General features: G+C 43.6%; 3 long non-coding RNA genes across 3 annotated transcripts; 1 reads left to right on the top strand and 2 right to left on the bottom strand.

The window, feature by feature from the left end:
* Positions 1-642: 642 nt before the first annotated feature.
* On the bottom strand, positions 643-1,042 carry LOC138125492 (uncharacterized). Its single transcript, XR_011157473.1, has 2 exons — positions 904-1,042; positions 643-850 (listed from the first exon to the last, which is right to left on the bottom strand). It is a non-coding gene; the product is annotated as an uncharacterized lncRNA (long non-coding RNA).
* A 2,694-nt stretch (positions 1,043-3,736) lies between these two features.
* On the bottom strand, positions 3,737-4,611 carry LOC138125491 (uncharacterized). Its single transcript, XR_011157472.1, has 2 exons — positions 4,474-4,611; positions 3,737-4,420 (listed from the first exon to the last, which is right to left on the bottom strand). It is a non-coding gene; the product is annotated as an uncharacterized lncRNA (long non-coding RNA).
* Positions 4,612-4,983: 372 nt separating this feature from the next.
* On the top strand, positions 4,984-6,065 carry LOC138125493 (uncharacterized). Its single transcript, XR_011157474.1, has 2 exons — positions 4,984-5,101; positions 5,151-6,065. It is a non-coding gene; the product is annotated as an uncharacterized lncRNA (long non-coding RNA).
* Positions 6,066-6,899: the final 834 nt, after the last annotated feature.

The following is a 6,899-nucleotide window of genomic DNA, read 5'->3' as shown; positions in this document are numbered from 1 at the left end:
TTTTAAAATTAATTTAACTATTCCTCATGAATTTCAGTTATTAGCTTTTTCTGTTCTCAGTTGTAGTTTATTTGTCGTCTGAAAAAGCTATTGAATTTTACAATACACTTCTAATTCCTTACATTAAAACGTTCACTCTCTTTAGGAACCAGTGAACTTCCAACCGTTGGCATTTGCAGGTACTTTTCTAATTAAAGTGTAGCAGGTCAAAGTGCCACTATTCGTTTTGGCCGGGGTAGGAGGCCAAGAGGTCCTACTTATGCTCGCGGGACAATAAGATCGCTGTTCGAAGATCAGGAACAAGCAACACAACGCACGGCATATGACGTCGCGACGCGCCCACCCTGCCGTAACCTTTTTTGGGGACGCTCATTTCGAAATAATTCAGTTTGTTTGTGCCGTCAGTCAATTCATTTTGAGTTTATCGGTTCAGGGTTCATTTTTGTTTATCGGATCACTTTCAGTTTTATTTCGGTTTCGCTTTCAGTTTCACTTTCGGTTTTCGTTTGTTTCTTTCGCGGTTTCTTTAGAGTTTTCATTGTAGAGTCTTTGTGCCAGCCAGTTTTGGGGCGGCTGGAATCACACATGTTAGCCCCTAAATTTTAGGCTGAGGTGGCCTCACGCCTCTAGGCTGTCTAGCTGCGGCCTATCTATTCATCGTTCGCTTTTTTCTTCTTTCTCCTTTCCTTTTCCTTCAATCCTTCCTCTTCTTCTTCTCAGCTCGGGTAACCGTACGGCAAAGTTAATTCCGATTCCCTTTTGTTCCCGTGACTTGCCGGAAAGTTATCTTCTTCTCTTCTTTTCCCTAACCTTCTTCCTTCATCCTTGTGGTGTCCAACCTTTTGAGATCCTGCGGGAAATTGCCGTCAACATCTATCGTGTGTTACGCGTGGACTCACCGACACATTACCGCTTCGACATCCGGATTTTTCGATCGGTGAAGTCCAACGTAAACAAACCGGCGCCATGTTCGACCATCTGTCATTTAGCGTGCAAGTGTAGGATCGCCGGAAGTTGTCATCAAGATGCGCGGTCAGTACAATAACCGGTACGCCTTATCGCCCAACGGAATAAGGTCCAGATCTTTCGGGTTGATCTCCTAGAGCAGGGGGTAGCAAAAAAAAAAAACCGATCGCGAGCGGAAATTAAAGAGGACTCGGTCGGCGACCGCCGAGCGGGCGGCAGGTGCCGCAAGTCGCGAGCTGCGAATCACGTGCGTGGCGTTCGGGATCCGCAATCATCCCTGTGGGTGGATTGCCGAACGCCATGGCGCTTATCGTCCGGCGCTGCCAGCCTTCGGGGCCGTCGAGGAGCCCGAAGATTTACCGTTTTACCGTTTACCGTTTTGCCGTGGTCGAGAAACCCCTCGTCATCTAGCGAGATAGAGGTAATTATCCTTCATTAGCGAATTCACTTCACTAATTTTCGTCCGTTAGGGGTAGTTCGAGCCGGATTACCGTTACCGTACCGCGAAGGAGAACCGGAAAGTCCTCCTTCGAATTATCGAGAAGCAACCCCTTTCAGCGGAAAGGTAATTACCGAATCGATTGAGTTTCGCAACACTAACGACAATTCGTTAGGAGTTGTTCTTTAGGGTCAGCCGGACCAGGAACGTTGTTCTTTAGGGTCAGCCGGACCAGGAACGTTGTTCTTTAGGGTCAGCCGGACCAGTCATCGTTATTTGGGGCGATAGTTCGGACCAGGAACGTTGTTCTTTAGGGTCAGCCGGACCAGTCATCGTTATTTGGGGCGATAGTTCGGACCAGGAACGTTATTCTTTAGGGTCATTCGTCGCCGCATCGTTCGTCAGAGTGGTCGTCGCCAGACCGCAAACCGTCCATTAAGGTCATCGGACCACGTACCGTTTCACCAAGGACTAAAGAAAATCGTCAAGGTCACACCACGTTACCGGCGTAAGATAAGTCGCACAATTTAATTGCGGATTTGCGAAAAATCAAAGAACGCCTCAAATATCCCGCTTCTCAATATTTAGAACCGTTTCAATTTGTAAAAATCTCGCATTTCAATAATTTCAAATTTTTAGAAAGACCTCACAAAGCTCAAGTTTTCAAATTTCACATTTCAATTATTAGTAGCAGTTCTTCTACTTCCAGTAAATTTGCAATTTTTTCAATTATAGAATCGATGTTAAATTAACGTTGTAAATTTATGAAAGCAGAAGACTGCGCTTCATTCTTGTTTCACGCATGCAACAGATTTTCCTTTCGTTTTTTTTTTTCATCGGAGTTGTATTAATTTTAAGTTTATTCACAAATAAGTTACAAGGTCACCTGTAAAGGAAAGCTTTCTTGATAAGACCAGAATAAGGTATTGAATAAGATCATTAATGTGAACTGGTTCGAAATTTCAATTAACAAAATTACGTAGAGTAACGTTGCCAATTCCACGGACCAGTGCACACTTAAGTAAGCATTTCGAATTTCCTGGACTGTTGGACAAAAATTGAATAAACCAATTATTTAATTCGCAAGGAATTAAGTTCTTTCGTATTGACTCCGAAGCATCCGAGAAACTGAGCACTTGTCCCGGCAGCTGGACAAGCTTAACAACCAGCTCAAGACAATAGCTGCCTGGCGCCCATTTTTTTTATAATCCGAACCCACGCCCTATGCCCCGAAAACCCCCTGAGAGCCCGGAGCTGTCACTGGCCAACTTTTGGTCACACAAATTTTGACGCCCACAACGTGGGGCCCGATTTCCCGACTTTTTGGAGCAACCACAAATTTTCGTTTATCGCTCATCTTCATTTTCGCGAAATTTGTAAACCAATTTGGGCCTCGAGGGCTCGCTTGCATTTGACAGCCACAAATTTTGACGCTTGGATTTTCGAGGGCCTGTCAAGTCAATCGAGCCGCCACAAATTTTGACGCGATTTGTTAGGGGTGTGATTTGTCAACTTTGTAGCAGTCACAAATTTTGACGATTTTGCTTCCTCGTTTGAATTCCGCAAATTTGGTCAGTTTGGCTCATTCAGCTTTGTTTATCGTGTTTGTGACTCAACTACAGATTTGGCAAGATCACAGATTTTTCATTGTTCAACAATCGGAGCTTTGGGTTTGGGTTTCAGAGAAATTTCAGTTTTCAATTTTTTTACCGTGTAAGAGAAGCAGGAATTTTGCAGAGAAAATTAGCGGATTGTATTCAGTCTTATCTCGTGTCTTCACAGATAAGAAATTTTTTGAGAACGTTATCGCGCTGCGAAACACTTTTTCGGGTGACATGTTTGTTTGAGTTCCATCCTTGTCGCACAATCGGAGAAACGGTGGACATTTCGCCAATGTCAAGGTCAGACACTCGAAGACCTCCAAGTGTCTCTATGAGCGATTTTTTTGCGGATGACGTTCCGTGGAATCGTGGAAAACGCTTCGTCGCATTTTCACTTTCCGTTTTCGAGCGCTGCAGCGAAAATTGCGTTGCATTTTTTTTCGTCGAATTTTTTGAAATGATCGAGACCAAAAATTTTACCGTGGAGTTTGTTCAGGAAAAGTTTATTTGAAAAACCCCATTTATGACATATCCCGAATTCGACTTACATCATACCGCAGTACTCAAGTACTAATTGACATTGAGATTCAGCTTTCAATCGTTTGATACGCGCAGATATCAACTAGCCATTTTGTGGCGGAATCAAAACTTTTCCATTGAACAAATTTTGACGTTTTTGAGAAGACTTCATCTTCGTTTTGTGTAAAAAGAAAAAGGCAACCGCGTTACCTTTTCTTTTTTCTTTTTGAGGAGGGGGGTAGTGTAGCAGGTCAAAGTGCCACTATTCGTTTTGGCCGGGGTAGGAGGCCAAGAGGTCCTACTTATGCTCGCGGGACAATAAGATCGCTGTTCGAAGATCAGGAACAAGCAACACAACGCACGGCATATGACGTCGCGACGCGCCCACCCTGCCGTAACCTTTTTTGGGGACGCTCATTTCGAAATAATTCAGTTTGTTTGTGCCGTCAGTCAATTCATTTTGAGTTTATCGGTTCAGGGTTCATTTTTGTTTATCGGATCACTTTCAGTTTTATTTCGGTTTCGCTTTCAGTTTCACTTTCGGTTTTCGTTTGTTTCTTTCGCGGTTTCTTTAGAGTTTTCATTGTAGAGTCTTTGTGCCAGCCAGTTTTGGGGCGGCTGGAATCACACATGTTAGCCCCTAAATTTTAGGCTGAGGTGGCCTCACGCCTCTAGGCTGTCTAGCTGCGGCCTATCTATTCATCGTTCGCTTTTTTCTTCTTTCTCCTTTCCTTTTCCTTCAATCCTTCCTCTTCTTCTTCTCAGCTCGGGTAACCGTACGGCAAAGTTAATTCCGATTCCCTTTTGTTCCCGTGACTTGCCGGAAAGTTATCTTCTTCTCTTCTTTTCCCTAACCTTCTTCCTTCATCCTTGTGGTGTCCAACCTTTTGAGATCCTGCGGGAAATTGCCGTCAACATCTATCGTGTGTTACGCGTGGACTCACCGACACATTACCGCTTCGACATCCGGATTTTTCGATCGGTGAAGTCCAACGTAAACAAACCGGCGCCATGTTCGACCATCTGTCATTTAGCGTGCAAGTGTAGGATCGCCGGAAGTTGTCATCAAGATGCGCGGTCAGTACAATAACCGGTACGCCTTATCGCCCAACGGAATAAGGTCCAGATCTTTCGGGTTGATCTCCTAGAGCAGGGGGTAGCAAAAAAAAAAAACCGATCGCGAGCGGAAATTAAAGAGGACTCGGTCGGCGACCGCCGAGCGGGCGGCAGGTGCCGCAAGTCGCGAGCTGCGAATCACGTGCGTGGCGTTCGGGATCCGCAATCATCCCTGTGGGTGGATTGCCGAACGCCATGGCGCTTATCGTCCGGCGCTGCCAGCCTTCGGGGCCGTCGAGGAGCCCGAAGATTTACCGTTTTACCGTTTACCGTTTTGCCGTGGTCGAGAAACCCCTCGTCATCTAGCGAGATAGAGGTAATTATCCTTCATTAGCGAATTCACTTCACTAATTTTCGTCCGTTAGGGGTAGTTCGAGCCGGATTACCGTTACCGTACCGCGAAGGAGAACCGGAAAGTCCTCCTTCGAATTATCGAGAAGCAACCCCTTTCAGCGGAAAGGTAATTACCGAATCGATTGAGTTTCGCAACACTAACGACAATTCGTTAGGAGTTGTTCTTTAGGGTCAGCCGGACCAGGAACGTTGTTCTTTAGGGTCAGCCGGACCAGGAACGTTGTTCTTTAGGGTCAGCCGGACCAGTCATCGTTATTTGGGGCGATAGTTCGGACCAGGAACGTTGTTCTTTAGGGTCAGCCGGACCAGTCATCGTTATTTGGGGCGATAGTTCGGACCAGGAACGTTATTCTTTAGGGTCATTCGTCGCCGCATCGTTCGTCAGAGTGGTCGTCGCCAGACCGCAAACCGTCCATTAAGGTCATCGGACCACGTACCGTTTCACCAAGGACTAAAGAAAATCGTCAAGGTCACACCACGTTACCGGCGTAAGATAAGTCGCACAATTTAATTGCGGATTTGCGAAAAATCAAAGAACGCCTCAAATATCCCGCTTCTCAATATTTAGAACCGTTTCAATTTGTAAAAATCTCGCATTTCAATAATTTCAAATTTTTAGAAAGACCTCACAAAGCTCAAGTTTTCAAATTTCACATTTCAATTATTAGTAGCAGTTCTTCTACTTCCAGTAAATTTGCAATTTTTTCAATTATAGAATCGATGTTAAATTAACGTTGTAAATTTATGAAAGCAGAAGACTGCGCTTCATTCTTGTTTCACGCATGCAACAGATTTTCCTTTCGTTTTTTTTTTTCATCGGAGTTGTATTAATTTTAAGTTTATTCACAAATAAGTTACAAGGTCACCTGTAAAGGAAAGCTTTCTTGATAAGACCAGAATAAGGTATTGAATAAGATCATTAATGTGAACTGGTTCGAAATTTCAATTAACAAAATTACGTAGAGTAACGTTGCCAATTCCACGGACCAGTGCACACTTAAGTAAGCATTTCGAATTTCCTGGACTGTTGGACAAAAATTGAATAAACCAATTATTTAATTCGCAAGGAATTAAGTTCTTTCGTATTGACTCCGAAGCATCCGAGAAACTGAGCACTTGTCCCGGCAGCTGGACAAGCTTAACAACCAGCTCAAGACAATAGCTGCCTGGCGCCCATTTTTTTTATAATCCGAACCCACGCCCTATGCCCCGAAAACCCCCTGAGAGCCCGGAGCTGTCACCGGCCACTTTTTGGTGATACAAAATAATACTTCAGACGTCAAATAAATTGCTCCAGGCAACAATTATGTTATTATTTCCCTCTTTAATTAAACTTTCTTAATATTCGTATATTCATTATTTCAGAATGAAATAAATTTTTCTCACTCCACCTAACAGCAAAATTATTTCCAACGGTTTGTGACAACCTCGCTCAAAATAATATCTTTCGTAGGCTTAATCCACCATAGTAATTTTAATGAACTCATTTCCTTCTTGTTATTTGTGACGCAGCAAATTTATTTTGATTTGCGTCAGCCGTGCTTGGCACTCTTTCTCTTTTCCTTTCTCTCCTGTTTTCAGTTTTGGTGCTTGGAACTGATGGTGCTGACTATGTGAAAAATGAAATAAAGAGCGATATTTAATAATCCTTATCGTTAAACAAACCAACCACACGGTGGGTGACCTTCCAAGGGGTACGAGATGGATCAACAGAAGGCTTCTTTGTGGTCTCGTTTGTCGAAGATCAATGCAGTTACACACAATATTGCACACGCAGCAAAAATAAATCTGGTCAAGTAAATAACCTAATTATATCTTACTAGCAAACGTTTTTAGACCCGACAAAAATTAATTATCTAACTGTTTATCTAGTCCTAGTGGAATGTCAAAATAAAAATATTTCA

Source organism: Tenebrio molitor, chromosome 3 (genome assembly GCF_963966145.1).
Source record: "Tenebrio molitor chromosome 3, icTenMoli1.1, whole genome shotgun sequence".
Taxonomy (NCBI): domain Eukaryota; kingdom Metazoa; phylum Arthropoda; class Insecta; order Coleoptera; family Tenebrionidae; genus Tenebrio; species Tenebrio molitor.
This window is presented reverse-complemented; position numbering and strand designations above follow the sequence as displayed.